Source organism: Neovison vison, chromosome 11 (genome assembly GCF_020171115.1).
Source record: "Neovison vison isolate M4711 chromosome 11, ASM_NN_V1, whole genome shotgun sequence".
Taxonomy (NCBI): domain Eukaryota; kingdom Metazoa; phylum Chordata; class Mammalia; order Carnivora; family Mustelidae; genus Neogale; species Neogale vison.
Genome location: NC_058101.1, coordinates 216,131,136 through 216,153,579, shown reverse-complemented (window position 1 = coordinate 216,153,579; position 22,444 = coordinate 216,131,136). Strand labels below are relative to the sequence as shown.

Genomic DNA, 22,444 nt, shown 5'->3' with positions numbered 1-22,444 from the left:
GCCGGAATGCTGATGTGGGCAAAGGGTAGGGCATAGCATGCCTGAAACAGGAGGGACATGTGGTTGTAACCTGGGCTGCCATTAACAGGGGTGAGACATGAGGCACTGGATCTCCAAAGACACTGAGCCCATGGAGGTGATGACGCCACTGTCTGTGTGTTCTCAACATGTGACTTTTTCTTGTCCTCCACACAGTTATGGACATGGGCATGGACACTCCCGGCCCACTGAAGGAAATGAGCACCGGGCCAAACAACAGGTAAGCAGGACAGCTGGATCTCAAACTCTAGGCTCCCAGCTTGTCTCCAGGGGCTACAAAGGGTTTCACAGATGGGAGGCTGACAAAACTCCATGACTGATCTCACCTGTTGGAGGCCCCCAAACTCTGTTCCCTGCTTCTTTCCCTGCTCCCAATTCCAGTTCTAGTCAAGGTGACTCTGGCCATCTTCCATGGAAGTCCCTGGCCCCCCTTACAGGTTGGACCTCTCTCCTGTTCACTTTTGGACTAGTCTGACTCCACCCCTTCCATAGCCGGTCTCCTTCTACAACCAGGGAAGCCCAAGTCTGGGGCTCTTGAGGTGGACAGCAGCATCTAAGCAGAATTGAATACTTTGTTTTGCTATCCTTGTTTTGTTGTTGGCTTGTTTCTTATGGTTTCTGTATGTGTATGTTTAAGGTATTGTTGTAACTGAGGGTGGCAGGAGTGGAAGTGGGTGGGAAGGATGGGGTGGCTGGGGAATGGGCATTGGAGAGGGTATGTGCTTTGGTGAGTGCTTGAACTGTGTGAGACTGATGAATCACAGACTACCCCTGAAACAAAAAAATACATTATATGTTAATTAGAAAAAACAAGCTGTTGTTCTAATTAAGTGTTCTATTTAAGTTGTTCCTGTTTACAAGAAATTTACACAATAATAAAGTGGTGGTTTATAGAGCACTGACAATCAGCTGTCTTGGGCCAGAAGGAGTTGAGGAAACATTTGAGAGTCCTAGGGAGACACAGTTTAGGAAGTTCAGCTCAAGACAGGCCCCAGGAGAGAGGATAACAAGGGTTTTGTCTAGTCTGCTGGGTCCCTGGCCCTGCCCACCTGCTTGGCTGTCCCCACCCAGCACAGATGGAGCTGCCAGCTCTCTGGGTGTTGTCCTGGATCCGCCAGGGTAGAAGCTGGTTAAAGTCTTCTCTTAAAAGGCTCTCATTCCTGGAGGTCCCAGAAGATGACATTAGAGTCTGAATGGATTGTTTCCCTGTAAAGTTTCCTCATGTAAAGCCAAAGCTAGTGGGTAGGAGGGTCACAAAGAGAAGTGACAGACCCACTCTGTCGGAGGTGTTCCAATGTCTCAGCCAATTGGGGATGATTTTGAGACCATTAAGTTTTCTTAGGCTAATACTGGAGGATATTCCAGCCCAGAAGACATATTTGATTTCAATTGTATCATCCTCATATCATTCAGTTCCAGTGTTGCTCTTTTCCTTTTCTCTTTCTTTTTTACATAAGATTTTATTTACTTATTTGACAGAGAGAGAGAGAGAGGGAGAGATCACAAGTTGGCAGAGAGGCAGGCAGAGAGGCAGGCAGAGAGTGAGGGGCAAGCAGGCTCCCTGCTGAGCACAGAGCATTATGTGGGGCTTGATCCCAGGACCTGATCATGACCTGAGCCACCAGGAGCCCCTCTTTTTTCTATTTATTTACTCCTGTTCCATTGATAGAGGTACTTCTCAATTTCTAAACATATGGGAATTTCTAGTTCACTTTTTATCAGTGATTTCTAGCACATTATATTGCCACAAGATGCTCTGTAGTTGCCTGAATTAATGCATCTGAAACAAAATTGAAATTTCCATTATGGCTAAAGTTAATTGGGCGCACTTTTGTAATGCGCACTTTTGTAATGGTCTCCTATGTGCCTAAAATCAGTGGATGTGGATGTGGACAGATGTATGGAGACAGCTATGGGATTCAGATGGTTTGCCATTAAGATCTACATCTTGTGGATGTTCTGTCTGCGTTGAGTTGCTGAGAGAGGGCTCGAACCTCCTACTCTGGTTCTGTACTTGCTTGTTGTTGCAGTTTGGTTCTCCTTTGCTTTCTACATTGTTCACCCAGTGGCTCTCAGACGGGAGTTTGGAAGGGAAGGAGAGAGCGCCCAGAAGAGGGATCAGGGACCTGGGTTGGAGGGAGCAAACAAGAAGTATGGCCAAAGATCCAGAGAGGATCTCTCATTGGGATGGCCCGTGTTGGGGTATCAGATGGGAAGGGGCTTTGTACAAATGAGGTCCCCTGTGGCATCCATGTTGAGCTACTAGGGGCAAAGGCAGCGGATTGGTGGAGAGATTAGAATGTTTCTAGGTTGCTAAGGAAACGTTCAAACCCGGGAAGGCTTGGTGGAGGATGGATTCTCCACACCAACTGCTCCTGAGAGTTCACTTTACCTGCTAATGTGTCCTGCTGACCTTGACCTTTACTAACCTGCTGACCTTCTAACCTTTCTGAACTGTGCTATTTCCCCTCGAGTACTTTATCTGACACTGACACTGTCCCTGACCCCTTCTTCTCCTGACCAACACCTTCCCCATTCTACCCTCTATTTCTTCCCTATTCCCATTCCTAATTACCACCCAGCCCCTCCCCACCCCTTCTGAACACCCCCACCACACCCTCCCCTGCCCCCCAAACATCTTCACTTCCTCCCTGGGCCCACAGTGCCCCTTAAAAGGACCATGACATGATGGTGCAAAGGCTGCTCTTCTGGCTTGTCTTGCTCCAGTGTCCCAGTTCCCCAAATCCAAATGTGAGTAAATGTGACACTTCACTCATGTCTTCCTTCTTCTCCTTCTCCTTCTCCTCTTCTTCCTCCTCCTCCTCCCCCTCCTCCTCCTCCTGCTCCTTCTCCTCCTCCTCCTTCTTCTTCTTCTTCTTCTTCTTCTTCTTCTTCTTCTTCTTCTTCTTCTTCTTCTTTTTATATTATTTATTTGAGGAATAGAGAGAAAGGGCTCATGTGTAGGGGGCAGAGCAGAGAGGGTGGGAAAGAGAAAATCCCAAACCAGCTGTGCAGTGAGCACAGATCCCAAAGTGGGCCTCAACCTCAGGACCGTGAGATCATGACTTGATCACTTATCTGACCAAGACTTGGTCACTTATCTGGCTGAGGTACTTGGGTGCCCATGAGCTGCTAGTGGTGTCTTTCTTCCAACTGGGTTATTTAACCAGAGCTTTTTCATGGGGTTCTTGATGGTAACTTCAGAAGAACGAGAGTTCTTCCTGACAACTGGGCACCACAGGGCAGGCTTCAGGGTCAACCTGAAGGGATTGTGGCCACAGCCATTTCCCTCATGTTTTGGGTCCTGTCTGTGCTGCATGGTCAAAGAAGCACAGCTATGGTAGGATGGAAACCTGAAGGCTCCAAGTTTATAGTGTCAAGAGGAAGGAATTGTGAACATAAGAAAAGCCATTGAGCTCTTTGTCCTAAATAGGGGGCTTGTGTGATATATACATTATATCCCTTTAAAATTGTCTTTGAAAATGTCAGGAACTCTAATTTAGTAGGAGCTAGGGGTGTGAGATTATCCCCTGGAATCCCGGTGAAGATCCTAATGCAAGCCTGGTAAATTCAGGGTCCAACTTCTGTTTAGTTTGTTTTTGTGTCAGCGCATTGTTTATATTTGTAAAGTTTGACATCCCTGGGTATCTTAAGCATTGGTGTTGGGACTTGAGTGTTAAGAAGTGAAATGTCCTTTTTGCTCTGCTTCTTGATTGGTTGACTTTTAGCAATTTCTGAATTAGCACTTTCCTTCTGTTCTTGGAGGATGTCCCCAGGGACTGTGTGTCCCACCAGGTCCATGGAGACCTGAGAATCCCAGAAGACACTAATAGACCACAACATGATGGGATATATGTCACGGGAAAATTACTAGGAGTGATGTGATCAGGAAGTGAATGAGTTGTTGTCCTTTCTTTGACCAAGTATGTGCAGAGTGTTGATTTCCCCAAAATAAGAAAGTTCTGGATGTCCCTAGGGTTGTCCAAATATAAAGAAATACGTGGTTTCCAGCATTAATATTTCACTCTGTCATGAAAAAGTAAACCCTGTACCCGAGGAGAAAGACAGAGTCAGCCAACAGTTAGGGAACACCCCTGGAAATAAGTAGACCTCTTTAGATCCGCTCGCACCAGATTATGAAAGAGGGATCCAGAAGTGTCAGTAGTCAAGAAAGATGCTTGTATTGAGGCAGACCCATCCCACATGAAGACCTCTAGTCAAAGGAGACTTCATTCTGTTTCATTTGAGTCTTCAGAAGAGGGAATTTCTTGGTCGTCTGGATTGGAATCATTCCCCTCTACCTGGGCTGCATCTCATGGATCAGTTCACCTTTCTCACCCTTCATGAGGACTCTTGCCTAAATGAACTGGTCCTGTATTTCCCACCTCCACCTGCTCATGGCCACTGTTGGAGGACTGAGGGTTTTTGACCCTGCTGGCTGTCCTCTAGTTAAGACTCAGCTACTGGTATCAGCATCCAGACAGCTGCCAGATGTACTGAGTGCCCACAGCTGGGCATGTTTTACATTCCTGACAAGACAGCCTCTGTCTTTTGTGCATTTGATCCCCATGACCAACCATTGTGCTGACAGCTACTGCTCTCTTCCACACAGTGGCTATTCAAAGACAATGTACGTTTCCCACCAACACACATTTTCCTGACCTCAGGTGTGAGGGCTGAAGAGGAAAATGTTTTAGATTTCAGGAGCTCCTTTCTAGAGAGTTGGGTTTGCACAAAATTCAAGCTTGGTGTGAATTAGTATGAATTGCATTGTTAGTGTCTTTTCTCCTGAAATACTTCTAAATATAGTTTTTGTAAAATGATGTGTTCCTAGCCTTGGTGTTCATATCCAGGAATTTTGTATTCTTAGAATTCACAGGCACCTGGGTAGTTCAGGCAGTTAAGTGTCTGCCTTAGGCTTGGGTCATGATCCCAGGGTCCTGGGATTGAGCCCTGGTTGGGCTCCCTGCTCAGCTGGAACTCAGTTACTCAGTCTCCCTCTGCCCTTCCCCCTCTCTCTTTCAAATAAATAAATACATTCGTTAATATTTTCCCTCTTTAGAAAGTTAAATTTTAAGTTGCTCTTGCATGATTCATTTACAGTACCAAGAAATAGGCACATGAATTGCTTCCATTGGCTTTTTGGAGATACTAAACCTCACAGATATCTTTAGAACATACATGATCACCTGATTATGTACTCAGAAATCTGACCTCTGGGTTTGTTATTCAGAATCAGAGTGAACATTGAAAGAAAACATCAATGTTTTCAGAAGCTAATCAGTAACTCTGATTTATTTTTATTGAACAATAATCACATGTCATATTAATGAGCAGCCTCATGTCTCTCTCACTTGTGTCCTGATCTATAAACATGTGTCCATATAATGTGCTCATTTGTACCTCTAATACAAATTCTATTCATGCTTTCTCTCATTCGTCCATAAATTTTGGGTGTAGTTTTGGAAATGGTCCAAAGGAGTTTTTCCAGGTCCTTCATGGATATACAATACAAGTCACTGACTCCTTACCTATTCTAAGTTTACATTGACTTACCTTGTTTATTTTATGTTGGCTTATAAATTCTCAAGTTCTGTTAACTATAGAAAAAACTATCGCAATGTGCTTGTAGATAAAATCTCTTAAGATTTGTCTATTAGATTTTGCCTGAAGCTTTAGTGTGTTGTAATGTATATATGATCACAACATCTTTTCAAAGAATACTTTTTGTTGATATTCGACATAGGTAAGCAACAAGGAAGCCATCATCATGGTAAGTTGATAAACATACTCATCACTGCCAAAAGTTTGCCCCAGCTCCTTGGAAATGCCTCTGTGCTCCTTCTCCTCCAAGAGGAGGTAGTTGAGAGGTATGCTTACCTCCTGGAGGCTGATTGAGGGTTTGTAAAGTTGATTTTTTTGTGACAGATACACAGTGAATGTCTTTGAGATTCCTCATTGTCTCAAATGGTATTTCAGCTTGTCCTTTCCTTGCCTGACCATTTCCATCTTGGCCCTCATGGGAATGAAGTTCTGTGGAAGCTTCTCATTTTAACTGCCTTCTTGGGAACTTGTGCCTTTCTCATTTACCTCTGGAGAACCATCCTCGCTGTAAGTATATTAATGTACCTTCTGTACTTTCATTCATAAATAAGCAAAAAATGTTATAGTCCCTGGACAATTTTATGTTCATTCAGTACTACAAATTTCCCTCTAATATGTCAATTTTGATTATCACCTAGATTGATGTAGTTTTAAATTTCTATTGAAGTGCCTTCTTGATCCTTATGTTCTTTTTTTTAAGTTCAAGCATAATTGGCAAACAGTGTGATGTGAGTTTCAGGTGTACAACATGACTCCGCAATTCTGTACATTTCTCAGTGCTCAGCAGAAGAAGTGCACTCTTCTTTCCCTTCACCTCCTTCACCCATCCCTCCACCCACCTGCCCTTCCACCCATGTCTTCCTTAGAAGTGGGCTGTTGAATCTCTCTCTCTCTCCGGTCATTTCTCCAGCTATCTTTCTGTTCTCGATCTCTAGTTTGAGTCATCTGTGGTCGGAGAGCATAGTTCCTGTGATTTCGATTCCTTTGGTGTGTTCATATGCGTTGTATTGCCCCAAATATGGGCTCTCTCAATGACAGTTCATGTGAGCTTAAGCAGAATTCCTATACCTCATTGTTGAATGAAGTATTCTGCCGATGTGTGTGGATGCGGTGGATGGGTGATGCTGGTCAGTTCACCTGTGTTCTCATGGAACTCCTGCATCTCTGGATCTGTCAATGAGGGATAAGAGGATTTTGAATTCTCCAGCTGTAGGAATGGATTCATCTGTTCCCACCTGCAATATTTTCAGTTTCTGCTTCATGTGCTCTGATACTCTGTTGTTGATGCATGTGCATTAGAAATTGTTGTGTCTTTTTGGAGAATTGACCCCTTCATCATTGAAATAATGCCCATCATTATTCCTGACGAGTTTCCTTACTCTGTGGTGTGTTTTGAAGGATCATATCACTGGCCACAGGTTTCTAGCTCGATGTTCCTTTAAACAGTATAAACACTTCATACTTCTTGATGGCATGGTTTCTGAAAAGAAGTGTGATGTCGTTCTTATCCTTTTTCTCTGGAGTAAGGTGTTACTGCTCACCTCTCCCCTTCCCACACCCACTCCCAATCCCTGCTCCAGATTTCCAGAACAATTTCTTTGTCTTTAATGATCTGTAGTTGAATATTCTAAATTAGGAAACATTGGTGTTTATGGCTCATTGTTTGTGTTTGTGTTTTGGTATTTATCCTGCTTTCAATGTTTTGATTTTCCTGGTTCTTGATTAGGTAACTCCATTAATTTCAGACAATCCTTTGTCATTTTTGCTTCAAATAGCTCTCCGTCCACTCTCCTATAGGAATAGGTATTCCTGTTATGTGTGTGTTACACATTTTGTAATGACCTACCAGTCTTGGGTTTTCTGTGTTGTCTGTGTAATTTTTGTCTTTGTGTTTCTTTTTTGGAAGTTTCTTTACTGTCAATGATTCTTTCCTCTGGTTTATTTTGAGTCTCTTCATGAAGCCAACACAAGCACTCTTGATTTTTATAATGGTGATGTTGTCTTTCTAGACAACATGTTACAATCTTAGAGTTTCCTATCTCTGCCCACATTTACCATCTCTTCTTCCTCTTGTGCACTTTTCCCTTAGGACCAAAGAGATTTTAAAGTCCAGCCTGCTCTCCCCATCACTTCTGCCACAGGAAGTGTGATTCTCGTGCTTGCTGTGATGGTTTTTATCTACAGCATGCCTTGTAGGGTTGTGTTGAAGGCTAGATACCTTGTCCTTCTGAAGGAAGGGAGGTAAGTGGGAGTTAGGGTGAGGTTTTCTGCTCCTCTGGCTCGGGGTTAGACTGAGGTCCTCGTCAGTGAGACAGGGAGGAGATGGCACTGGAGTTGAGTATTTCCCTCACCTCTGTGGCTTAGTCTTTGGGAAACCGCCAGTTAGACTCTGGAGACATAGTTTCATTTGAGGGCAGACCTTTGTAAAAAGAAAGAACTCTTTTGAGTTTATTTCTCCGTGGGACTATTCCCCCTCTCCCTCACAATGGAGAATACTTCCCTTCAAAGAGAAAAGAAAAATATTATATATTTGGTGTAGCCATCGACCTTTCCACTTCCCCTGCCCATGGGGTTGGTGACATGGGCCACAGGAGCTCAGAGATTCCTAATCAACATGTGAAATTAAAGGAATAACCATGGCTTTCTGATTTCTCTCCCCTGATGCACTCTCCCCAACAACATAGTATGACTGGTTTATTGATAGCATGGTGCTATTCCAATAACCTGGCAAGATTTGGGGGTTGGCCCCAGCCTCTCATTATCCTGTAAAACTTTTAAAACGGGAAATATTTAAATGGTATCAAAATGAGGTCTTGCCTAGATGTTATTGAGCTATAATAACATGAGGGTGACTCAAATCTGAATTGCCTCGCTCCCCTTTTTGGAAATATCAGCTGTCATTTCTGTCATGGCTTATGCTTCATCTCATCACGGGCCACTCTTTATCTCATCCGATGGCTTTTACTTCTTTTGGATGACACTGCATTTAAACAATCTGGGAAACTTCATAGCACCTGATGTGCCATAACTGTGTGTGAATTCAGCAAACAGCCAACTCTTTGTAAGGTTTCAGGATAGCTTTGTAGAGAAGGAAAGAGGTGGCATATCCTTGACACAGCCTTTGCTCCCTTGCCTGCCTGCCTGCCTTCTTTCCTCCTTCCTTCCATTTTCTTTCTTTCGGTATTTTAAAATAGTCCCAGATTCTGGACTTCAGTGCAGATACTGGGTTGCAAAAATGTGAGGGAAATATACTAAGTGAAATAAGTCCAGTGGAGAAAGTCAATTATCCTTTGGATTCACTTATTTGTGGAACATAAGGAATAGCATAGGCAATATTTGGAGAAGGAAGGGAAAAATGAATCGGGGGGGAAGAGTCAGAGGGGTAGATGAACCATGAGAGACTATGGACTCTGGAGAGCAAACTGAGGGTATTAGAGGAGAGAGGTATGAGGAGCCTGGTGATGGGTAATAAGGAGGGTACATATTTCATGGAGCACTGGGTGTTATACACAAACAGTGTATCCTGGAACACTACATCAAAAACTAATGACAGGAGGGACAAGATGGCACAGGGAAGTAGGAGGAGGCACCTTTTCAACCTGTACTCTAAAGTGAGCTGATTATCTACCAAAGAGCTCTGATCACCCATGAAATCAGCCTGAGATCAGAATTTTACACATCTGGATCTCTACAGAGGCAGAAGACTCTTTACCTGCCAATGGGCAGGTAAAGCGGAGTGGGAAAGGCGGACCGATACTGCAAGATAAACAAAAGGGGGGGTGCCACCAGAGTTGACCAGTTGGAAAGTGATACCCTAATACGAGCGAGCGTGCCCTGTGTCTGTGGACCAGCATTAACTTGGAGACTGGTTGAAAGCACTCCAAAAGAGCAAAGGAACGCGGGGGGTAAATTGTGGGAATCGGGGCAGCTAGGGACAGGGGCTTAAGTTCCCGGTCCCAGGACAGCCTCCCCTGCCTTTGAGCCAGAGAGAGTGTGACAAGGAAACCAGATCTTGGTCCCAGAGCCTCCATCACACCTGAGATTGCGTGGGTCCTGGCTCCTGTGAGGGGATGGGAGCCACGCAGATCGGCAGAACGTGCGAGCCCTTCTATAGCGCCTGTAATGCACGCATCCCTCATCCTCCCCTGAGAGAGGTACAAAGGCCCAGCCAGCGCTCTTTGATACCCGCCATTGTTTCAGAGCCTAACACAAGCACCCCATACTCTCCCACGAGAGAGGTGCGCGAAGGCCCAGCCTGGTGGTTTCCGACCTGCGCCCATTCTCAGAGCCTGAGATGCGCACGTGACCCACAGCCTCCCCCGAAAGAGATGCACGCAAGCCAGGTGCTCTTAGACCCAGAAAGACTAGGCACTCCCAGCCTGGGCCAGCGGGCAAAATCTCAGAGTATGATCGCTGCTTAGAACCTCTCTGGCGGTCTGGAGATCCCAGACAGCCGCTGCTGCCATGCTTTTGGGTACAAGCAGAAGATCCTGCGTCCCCAGGGACCACGACTCAGAACCTACTCTGCCAGCAGCCAAGGAGAAATTTATATGGGCTCCGCAACACCCACAGAACAGACTGAGGCTTCTCTCTGAGAGGGAAGTCAGGGTACAGTTTGCTTTCCTCTAAACCTACAAAAACCATCAAAAGAGGTCAAGGCGAGGTCGGGGGGAAAGGTGAACAAACATAAAAACCTCCAGAAAACAAAAGCCTGAAAAAAACGGTTTCCTCAGAGCCCACCCCCTAGAGGGGGACTGGAGGACTTAACTCAGGGAACATTACTGACTGAAAACCAACGTGGCAGGCACCTCCCCCAGAAAACCAACCAGGAAAGAAAAAAAAAAAAAAAAGACTACAAGAGAACCACCACCACTACTTCATAGGAAAACTTTTATTTTTAATTTGTTCCCACTATTCTGGCTCATGTCTTGTATATAGATAATTGTTTAACCTATTTACCATCACAGTGAGTTGTCCAGCACATCAAATTCCATAATAAACTTCCATCCTGAACTTTTTGATGCATACACCTGTGTTTCTCTTTTGCACTTCTATTTTTTGAATTTTTAAAAATTTTAGTTTAGTTTAGTTTATTCCTTTTTTATTTTTATTTTCTAATATTCATATAGAGTTAAACTTCAAAGTAATCCCCATACCCCAGTCAATACTACCCCTATAGGTAAACCAATTTTTAATCCCCCTTTATCCTAGGAAAGTTGAGTCCTTTAACAAAGATATCAAGATACATCCAGGAAGGTTGAAAAAAACCTTCCTCACTCACACTGAGAATTTATAACCACTCTCCCATCTTTTGCTTCCACCAGTGTTTCTGTGTTTTTGTGTTAGTCCTGATAGTATATAAATCTTACACTTGGGGTTCTTTTCAACGAGGTTCTTCCTGTATTTGCATATATTTATATATTTTTCTCTTGTTATATTCTTTTATTAGTCTTTTTCTTTGTTTGTTTTCGTTTGTATACCTCATAAATCTTACCTTGGGGTGCATTTGGGCTGAACCTTCTCGTTCGTCTTCCCTTTCTTTCCTGTCTCTCTCTCTCTCTCTTATTTTTTTTCTTTTTCTTATCTTTTTTCTCTCATTTGGGTGGGGAATCCTGATTGATCAGAAGTGTTCCAGAATGCACCCTGACGGCACCACGGTCGATACATGCAGCTACATCTGTTCAGTCATCTCTCACCAAAATGACTAGGAGGAGGAAACCCAATAGAAGAAAAATACAGAGGATGGACCTTCCACAACAGAGCTAAGGGCTATCAACATAGACAATATGTCGAAAAGAGAATTCAGGCTAACATTTATCCAGGCAATAGCTAGGTTGGAGAAAGCCATGGATGACCAAGCGGACTTGATTAGGTAGGGCCGAGCTGAAAGCGACCAGACAGGATGTTCACAATGTTAGGGCAGAGTTAAAAGTTACCAGGGCTGATGTTCACAATGCTCTCAATGAGTTCCAATCAAATCTAAATTCTCTCAAACCTAAGGTAACTGAGACAGAAGATGGAATTAGTGATCTGGAGGACAAACAGATAGAGAGAAAGATCAAGAGGAAGCCTGGAACAAACAGCTTAGAAACGACAAAAACAGAATCAAGGAAATAAATGATGCCAGGAAAAGTTCCAACGTCAGAATTATTGGAATCCCTGAAGGGGAGGAGAAAGAAAGAAGTCTAGAAGATATAGTGGAACAAGTCCTTCATGAAAATTTCCCAATCTAGCGAATGGAACTAGCATTCATATACTAGAGGCCAGATGTTCTCCACCCAAGATTATAGATTCCAGAAAAACATCAAGACACCTGATAGTCAAATTGAGGAATCATAATTGTAGGTATAATCTCTTGAAAACCTCTAGCACAAAGAGGTTCCTTACTTACAGAGGAAAGCCCATGAGAACAGTTTTAGACCTGTCCACAGAGACCTGGCAAGTCAGAAGGGGCTGGCAGGTTATTCAGGGCACTAAATGAGAATAACATGCAGCCAAGAATACTTTATCCAGCAAGACTTACATTCAAAATGGATGGAGAAATAAAGAGATTCCAAGACCGGCAAGGCTTAAAGGATTATGCAACCACCAAGCCAACGCTGCAGGAAATCTTTAAGGGGGGAGTTCAGTAAAAAAGGAAAAATCCAAAAATAGTATTGAACAGAAATATAGAGACAATGTACAGGAAGAAAGACTTAAAAGGTAGCACAATGTCAATAAAAACGTATCTATCAATAATCACTCTCAATGTGAATGGCCTAAATGCACCCATAAAACGGCACAGGGTTGCAGATTGGATAAAACGACAGGACCCATCCATATGCTGTCTACAAGAGACCCACTTTGAACCTAAAGATACACGCAGACTGAAAGTGAAGGGATGGAGAAGCATCTTTCATGCCAATGGGCCTCAAAAGAAGGCTGGGGTAGCGATTCTCATCAGATAAATTAGACTTCAAACTAAAGACTGTAGTCAGAGATACAGAAGGACACTACATAATCCTTAAAGGGACTATCCACCAAGATGATCTAACAATTGTAAATATCTATGCTCCCAATATGGGAGCAGCCAATTACTTAAGAAAACTGTTAATCAAGATAAAGAGTCATATTGATATGAATAAACTAATCGTAGGAGATCTTAACACGCCTCTTTCAGAACTAGACAGATCATCGAAGCAGAAAATCAATAAAGAAACGAGAGCATTGAATGACACATAGGACCAGATGGACCTCATAGATATATACAGAACATTCCACCCTAAAACAGCAGAATACTCATTGTTCTCAAGTGCACACGGAAAATTCTCCAGAATAGACCACATACTGGGTCACAAAACAGGACTCAGCCGATACCAAAAGACTGAGATGATTCCCTGCATATTCTCAGATCACAATGCTTTGAAACTGGAGCTCAATCACAAGGAAAAGTTCCGAAGGAACTGAAACACTTGGAAGCTAAAGACCACCTTGCTTAAGAATGCTTGGATCAACCAGGAGATCAAAGAAGAACTGAAACAATTCATGGAAACCAATGAGAATGAAGACACTTCATTCCAAACCTATGGGATACAGCAAAGGCGGTCCTAAGGGGAAAATATATAGCCATCCAAGCCTTGCTCAAAAAAATTGAAAAATCCAGAACACACCAGCTGTCTCTACACTTAAAGAACCGGAGGATCAACAACAAATCAAACCAACTCCACACATAAGAAGGGAAATCATCAAGATTAGAGCTGAGATCAATGAGGGAGAAACCAGAGATAGAGTAGAACGTATCAATGAAACTAGAAGCTGGTTTTTTGAAAGAATCAATAAGATCGATAAGCCACTGGCTACACTAATCCGAAAGAAAAGAGAGAAATCCCAAATTCATAAAATTATGAATGAAAAGGGAGAGATCACAACTAACGCCAAGGAAGTAGAAACAATCATCAGAAGTTATTACGAACAGTTATATGCCAATAAGCTTAGCAACCTAGATGAAATGGATGCATTCCTGGAAAAATATAAACTACCAAAATTGAACCAGGAAGAAATAGACAACCTGAATAGACCGATATCTAATAACGAGATTGAAGCAGTGATCAAAAATCTCCCAAAAAACAAGAGCCCAGGACGTGACGGATTCCCTGGGGAATTCTACCAAACCTTCCAAGAAGAAATAACACCTATTCTCCTGAAGCTGTTTCAAAAAATTGAAGCAGAAGGAAAACTTCCAGACTCTTTCTATGAAGCCAGCATTACCCTGATCCCCAAACCAGGCAAGGACCCTACCAAAAAGGAGAATTTCAGACCAATATCACTGATGAATATGGATGCTAAGATTCTCAACAAGATCCTAGCCTACAGGATCCAACAACACATTAAAAAGATTATCCACCATGATCAGGTGGGATTCATCCCTGGGCTACAAGGATGGTTCAACATTCGTAAATCAATCAATGTGATACAACAAATTAATATGAGAAGAGAGAAGAACCACATGGTCCTCTCAATTGATGCAGTAAAAGCATTTGACAAAATCCAACATCCGTTCCTGATTAAAACGCTTCAAAGTATAGGGATAGAGGGAACATTCCTGAACCTCATCAAATCTATCTATGAAAGACCCACAGCAAATATCATCCTCAATGGGAAAAAGCTTGATGCCTTCCCATTGAGATCAGGAACAAGGCAAGGACGCCAACTTTCACCACTCTTGTTCAACATAGTATTAGAAGTCCTAGCAACAGCAATCAGACAACAGAGAGAAATAAAAGGTATCCAAATTGGTAATGAAGAAGTCAAACTCTCTCTCTTCGCAGATGACATGACTCTTTATATGGAAAACCCATAAGACTCCACCCCCAAACTACTAGAACTCATACAGCAATTCAGAAGCGTGGCAGGATACAAAGTCAATGTGCAGAAATCAGTGGCTTTCTTATACACTAACAATGAAAATACAGAAAGGGAAATTAGAGAACAGATTCCATTTACTATAGTACCAAGAACCATAAGATAAATGGGAATAAACCTAACTAAAGAGGTAAAGGATCTATACTTGAGGAACTATAGAACACTCATGAAAGAAATTGAAGAAGACACAAAAAGATGGAAGACCATTCCATGCTCTTGGGTCGGAAGAATAAACATTGTTAAAATGTCTATACTGCCTAGAGCAATCTATACTTTTAATGCCATTCCGATCAAAATTCCACCGGCATTCTTCAAAGAGCTGGAGCAAATAATCCTAAAATTTGTATGGAATCAGAAGAGACCCCGAATCGCTAAGGAAATGTTGAAAAACAAAAATAAAGGTGGTGGCATCAACTTACCTGATTTCAAGCTTTATTACAAAGCTGTGATCACCAAGACAGCATGGTACTGGCATAAAAACAGACACATAGACCAGTGGAACAGAGTAGAGAGCCCTGATATGGACCCTCAACTCTATGGTCAATTAATCTTCGACAAAACAGGAAAAAATATGCAGTGGATAAAAGACAGTCTCTTCAATAAATGGTGCTGGGAAAACTGGACAGCTATATGTAGAAGAATGAAACTCGACCATTCTCTTACACCGTACACAAAGATCAACTCAAAATGGATAAAAGACCTCAACGTGAGACAGGAATCTATCAGAATCTTAGAGGAGAACATAGGCAGTAATCTGTTTGATATCAGCCACAGCAACTTCTTTCAAGATACGTCTCCAAAGGCAAAGGAAACAAAACCGAAAATAAACTTCTGGGACTTCACCAAAATCAAAAGCTTCTGCACAGCAAAGGAAACAGTCAAAAAAAAAAACCAAAAAAACAAAAAAACAAAGGGGCAACCCACGGAATGGGAGAAGATATTTGCACATGACAGTACAGACAAAAGGTTGATATCCAGGATCTATAATTAACTCCTCAAACTCAACCCAGACGATACAGGCAAACACATCAAAAAATGGGCAGAAGTTATGAACAGACACTTCTCCAATCAAGACATACAAATGGCTATCAGACACATGAAAAAATGCTCATCATCATTAGCCCTCAGGGAGATTCAAATTAAAACCACATTGAGATATCACCTTACACCAGTTAGAATGGCCAAAATTAACAAAACAGGAAACAACATGTGTTGGAGAGGATGTGGAGAAAGGGGAACCCTCTTATACTGTTGGTGGGAATGCAAGTTTGTGCAGCCTCTTTGGAGAACAGTGTGGAGATTCCTCAAGAAATTAAAAATAGAGCTTTCCCACGACCCTGCAATTGCACTCCTGGGTATATACCCCAAAGATACAGATGTTGTGAAAAGAAGGGCCATCTGTACCCCAATGTTTATAGCAGCAATGGCCACAGTCGCCAAACTATGGAAAGAACCAAGATGCCCTTCAACGGATGAATGGATAAGGAAGATGTGGTCCATATACACTATGGAGTATTATGCCTGCATCAGAAAGGACGAATATCCAACTTTTGTAGCAACATGGACGGGACTGGAAGAGATTATGCTGAGTGAAATCAGTCAAGCAGAGAGAGTCAATTATCATATGGTTTCATCATTTGTGGAGTATAACCAATAGCATGGAGGACAAGGGGCGTTAGAGAGGAGTAGGGAATTTGGGCAAATTGGAAGGGGAGGTGAACCATGAGAGACTATGGACTCTGAAAAACAGTCTGAGGGGTTTGAAGTGGCGGGGGGGTGGGAGGTTGGGGTACCAGGTGGTGGGTATTATAGAGGGCACAGCTTGCATGGAGCACTGGGTGTGGTGAAAAAATAATGAATACTGTTTTTCTGAAAATAAATAAATTGGGAAAAAAATAGTAGGAGATCTTAACATGCCTCTCTCAGAAATAGACAGATCATCGAAGCAGAAAATCAGTAAAGAAACAAGAGCATTGAATGACACATTGGAACAGATGGACCTCATAGAAACATACAGAACATTCCACCCTAAAACAACAGAATACTCATTCTTCTCAAGTGCACACGAAATCTTCTCAAGAATAAACCACATACTGGGTCACAAATCAGGACTCAACCGATACCTAAATTCTGAGATGATTCCCTGCATATTCTCAGATCACAATGCTTTGAATCTGGAGATCATTCACAAAGAAAAGTTCCGAAGGAACTCAAATACCTGGGAGGTAAAGACCACCTTGCTTAAGAATGCTTGGACCAACCAGGAGATCAAAGAAGAACTGAAACAATTCATGGAAACGAATGAGAATGAAGACACTTCGGTCCAAAACCTATGGGATACAGCAAAGGCCGTCCTAAGGGGGAAATACATAGCCACCCAAGTCTCCATCAAAAAAATTGAAAACTCCAGAACACATCAGCTGTCTCTACACCTTAAAGAACTGGAGAATCAACAACAAATCAAACCAACTCCACACATAAGAAGGGAAATCATCAAGATTAGAGATGAGATCAATGAGGTAGAAACCAGAGATACAACAGAACGTATCAATGAAACTAGAATCTGGTTTTGGGAAGAATCAATAAGATCAATAAGCCATTGGCCACACTAATCCAAAAGAAAAGAGTGAAAGCCCAAATTCATAAAATTATGAATGAAAAGGGAGAGATCACAACGAACACCAAGGAAGTAGAAACAATCATCAGAGGTTATTATCAACAGTTTATATGCCAATAAGCTTAGCAACCTAGATGAAATGGATGCATTCCTGGAAAACTATAAACTCCCAAAATTGAAAACAGGAAGAATTCGACAACCGGAATAGACTGATGTCTAGTAACGAGATTGAAGCAGTGATCAAAAATCTCCGAGAAACAAGAGTCCAGGTCCTGACGGATTCCCAGGGGATTCTACCAAACTTTCAAAGAAGAAATAACACCTATTCTCCTGAAGCTGTTTCAAAAATTGAAGCAGAAGGAAATCTTCTAGATTCTTTCTATGAAGCTAGCATTACCCTGATTCACAAACCAGGCAAAGACGCTGCCAAAAAGGAGAATTTCAGACCAATATCACTGATGAATATGGATGCTAAGATTCTCAACAAGATCTTAGCAAATAGGATCCAATAGCACATTAAAAATATTATCCACCATGACCAGGTGGGATTCATCCCTGGGCTACAAGGATGGTTCAACATTCGCAAATCAATCAATGTGATACAACAAATTAGTATGAGAAGAGAAAAGAACCACACATGGTCCTCTCAATCGATGCAGAAAAAGCATTTGACAAAATCCAGCATCCTTTACATTAAAATGCTTCAAAGTATAGGGATAGCGGGAACATTCCTGAACTTCATCAAATCTATCTATGAAAGACCCACAGCAAATATAATCCTCAATGGGAAAAAGCTTGCAGCCTTCCCGTTGAGATCAGGGACACCACAAGGATGCCCATTCTCACCACTCTTGTTCAACATAGTATTAGAAGTCCTAGCAGCAGTAATCAGACAACAAAGAGAAATAAAAGGTATCCAAATTGGCAATGAAGAAGTCAAAACTCTCTCTTTGCAGATGACATGATTCTTTATATGGAAAACCAAAAAGACCCCACCCCCAATCTACTAGAACTCATACAGCCATTCAGTAATGTGGCAGGATACAAAGTCAACGTACAGATACCAGAGGATTTCTTATACACTAACAATGAAAATACAGAAAGGGAAACTAGAGAACTGATTCTATCTATAGTAGCACCAAGAACCTTAAGATACCTGGGAATAAACCTAACCAAAGAGGCAAAGGATCTGAACTCGAGAACTACAGAACACTCATGAAAGAAATTGAAGAAGACACAAAAAGATGGAAGACCATTCCATGCTCTTGGAACAGAAGAATAAACATTGTTAAAATGTCTATACTGCCAAGAGCAATCTATACTTTTAATGCCATTCCAATCAAAATTTTACCAGTATTCTTCAAATACCTGTAGAAAATAATCCAAAAATTTATATGGAATCAGAAGAGACCCCGAATCGCTAAGAAAATGTTGAAACACAAAAATAAAATGCGGGGCATCATGTTACCTGATTTCAAGCTTTACTACAAAGCTGTGATCACCAAGACAGCATGGTACTAGCATACAAACAGACACATAGACCAGTGGAACACAGTAGAGAGCCCAGATATGGACCCTCAACTCTATGTTCAATTAATCTTCGAAAAAAGCAGGAAAAAATATACAGTGGAAAAAAGACAGTCTCTTCAATAAATGGTGCTGGGAAGACTGGACAGCTATATGTAGAAGAATGAAACTCGACCATTCTCTTACACCATACACAAATATAAACTCAAAATGTATAAAAGACCTCAACATGAGACAGGAATCCATCCGAATCCTAGAAGAGAACATAGGCAGTAATCTCTTCGATATCAGCCACAGCAACTCCTTTCTAGATACGTCTCCAAAGGCAAAGGAAACAAAAGCAAAAATAAACTTCTGGGACTTCATCAAAAGCAAAAGCTTCTGCACAGCCAAGGAAATAGTCAATAAAACATAGAGGCAACCCACGGAATGGGAGAAGATATTTGTAAATGACAGTACAGACAAAAGGTTGATATCCAGGATCTACAAAGAACACCTCAAACTCAACACACATAAAATAGATAATCATATCAAAACATGGGCAGACAGTATGAACATACACTTCTCCAGTGAAGTCATACAAATGACTATCAGACACATGAAAAAATGTTCATCATCACTAGCCATCAGGGAGATTCAAATTAAAACCACATTGAGATATCACCTTACACCAGTTAGAATGGCCAAAATTAGCAAGACAAGAAACAACATGTGTTGGAGGGGATGTGGAGAAAGGGGAACCCTCTTCCACTGTTGGTAGGAATGCAAGTTGGTGCAGCCTCATTGGAGAACAGTGTGGAGATTCCTCAAGAAATTAAAAATAGAACTTCCCTTGGACCCTGCCATTGCACTACTGGGTATTTACCCCAAAGGTACAGATGTAGTGATAAGAAGGGCCATCTGTACCCCAATATTTATAGCAGCAATGGCCATGGTCGCCAAACTGTGGAAGGAACCAAGATGCCCTTCAATGGACGAATGGGTAAAGAAGATGTGGTCCATACACACTATGGAGTATTATTCCTCCATCAGAATGGACGAATGCCCAGCTTTTGTAGCAACATGGATGAGACTGGAGGAGATTATGCTGAGTGAAATAAGGCAACAAACAGAGTCAATTATCATATGGTTTCACTTATTGGTGGAGCATGGTGGACATGGGGAGTTAGGAGAAGGGAGTTGGGGAAAATTGGAAGGGAAGGTGAACCATGAGAGACTATGGACTCTGAAAAACAATCTGAGGGGTTTTAAGTCTTGGGGGTTGGAAGGTTGGGGGAACCAGGTGGTGGGTATTAGAGAGGGCACGGATTGCATGGAGCACTGGGTGTGGTACAAAAACAAAGAATACTGTTAGGCTGAAAATAAATAAAAAATAAATTAAAAAAATAAGAAAACAAAAACTAATGACAGACTGTGTGGTGACTAACATGAAAAAAGCTAGGGAAATAATGAATTAATGGATATTTTTTCAATGTCTGCATGATCCCTTGTCAAAATTGAATAGGTTGAACATTCATTGAATATTATGTGAATAGAATTTGGGGGCAAAAATAAGTTAAACACACTGTGCTCTTTATCATAAATTTATTGTGAACCATGATGACTTCATCAGAAATTCTAATTATATCTTCCATTTTAATCCTGTGAATTCATGCTGCTAAGCAAAGTGATTGTTTAATATATTTGGATTTCAATTGTGGTACTATCTGTACTATAGATTATTACTCATAATATGTTTTGTCATCTAGCTTATCTTTGTTTCTTCCTCTCTTAGATAAAGCCTCGACAATATGAAGGTAAGATTTGGGGCTTCAGTTTTCTTTGCCAAAAATTCTCAGTACCCGTGTTTGATGTGTGTTTAATTTGATGCGGGATAAATATGGTGACTTCTGATGTCTCACTGACTTAAATCTTGAAAATGCTTCTCTTCCCCATGGGGAGTCTTAAGTGACAGTGTGGAGGGAGTTGCCATCTCTATGAGACCAGGAGAAGGAACTCTTTGTGGGACTAGGGAGAATACAAGGTGTAATTTTGCAGAGAGATGTTTAGGAGGCAAGTGATGATGACAGCGTGAGGTCTGGAGAGAGTATTTTACCATGAGCTGGCTCTTGGTGAAATGTCAAGAGGAGAAAACTCTCTGAGTCTAGCAAACCAGCTACACTTAGAGAAGAAGGCAGATATTGCCATGCAGAGCGTGTGTCACAGGAGAGAAGTAAACCATGGTTTTAAGTCTGAAGTGGAGGGGGCCTTTCCTGCCAGGGGAGAATGAATGGAATAGAGCCTGTGCCAGAGGGGATAATGGATAGTGTGTGGGGCTCATGGATTGTGGTGATTCCATGGTGCTGGCTGATGACAGCCTGGGTGGCCACCTGGCACTTAGGAAACCATTGAATGTTGTTGTTCGTTTTTGTGAGTGTGGAAGTGGTACTGGTGAGAAGAGAGGTCTCAGAGCAGGAGAGTGCTCACAGTGGGTCAGGAGAAGAGAAGTTTGCACTTTGAGGCAAGATGAGAGAGTTATTTTTTTAAGAGATTCTGTTTATTCACTTGATATAGAGAGAGAGAGAGCACAAGCAGGCAGAATGGGAGGCAGACAGAGAGGGAGAAGCAGGTCCCTGCTGAGCAGAGAGTTGGATGTGGGATGCGATCCCAGGACCCGGGCTCCTGATCCCAGCAGAAGGCAGACCCTTAACCAACTGAGCCAGTCAGGTGCCCCACGATAAGAAATGAAGTGGCTCTTAGAGGAGTCTGTGTTCTAGACCTTACAAGTGTTGTGCAGCTGCCATCAGTCTCCTCATGAGTGTTGTTTTCCTTTAAGGGTGGAGGGTAACATTCTCCTGTTGTGATGAAAAAAGCTTGTCTTCTCAGGCTTGTGCATTATCCAGGGCCTCCAAAGACTCTCTGTAACATGGAGTGTGTTTATAGCAGAGATCTTGTCCTCTAGAGCCCCCAGCCTGGGGTCCATGAAAGGCGATCTCTGAGCAGCAGAAAGCTTCTGAAGGCCTGTGAGTTGTCACTCACCTGACATCTTGAGCTTTCCTTGTGTGGAATTCCAAGTAGGACTTGGAAGTGTACGTTCCACTGAGCAGGAACAAAGTATAGTTTTGCTCATTATGGGTTGTTTGCAGGGACCTGCTTTTGTATCTCAATCTCTGGAGGAGAGAGATGTTAGTTGCTAGGATGCTTGATTTTTCGGTCACATCTCTGGTGATGACATTAGCATATGCAAGGTTTGAATTTTCCAAGAATGGTGCTTACAGGTGGGAGAAAAATGAGAAAGCATTCAATTGTTTTTTTTATTTTTATGTTTGAAAAACATTTTAAGTAGGAATCTCACTGATATAGAAAGTCTTAGGTTTCAAATGCTGCTACAACATGCTTCCTTCAGGCACAATGGGAATGCTAGCAAGTTAGTGACACCCAAGTGTCAGAGAATGTACTCTGGTGCTAATATATTGGGATTATTCAATGTCGCTGTTTTTGATAATTATCTTAAAATTCTTTTTTCTCCTTTCAGTTACTTTAGACCAAATCAAGATGAAGATTAATGATTTTAAAAACGAAAACAGGGATCTTGAAAAAAACATAGCGAGTTGGGAGGAGAAGGTATATGTGCCCTTTCAAATATTTTCTTGTGATTTCATTTTGGTTACTTACCCTCTGGTAGTTCATTTTATCGATCATATCATGCCACCCAGAAATGCTCCTTGAGTAAGAGAAACTTCACAAATGTAGAGTACTGCCTCTTTCTTTGTGAAA

General features: G+C 42.0%; 1 long non-coding RNA gene across 1 annotated transcript; it reads left to right on the top strand.

Moving 5' to 3' along the window:
• Window positions 1-216: 216 nt before the first annotated feature.
• LOC122890076 lies at window positions 217-22,224 on the top strand. Its single transcript, XR_006381048.1, has 4 exons — window positions 217-259; window positions 6,019-6,150; window positions 20,463-20,484; window positions 22,203-22,224. It is a non-coding gene; the product is annotated as an uncharacterized LOC122890076 (long non-coding RNA).
• Window positions 22,225-22,444: the final 220 nt, after the last annotated feature.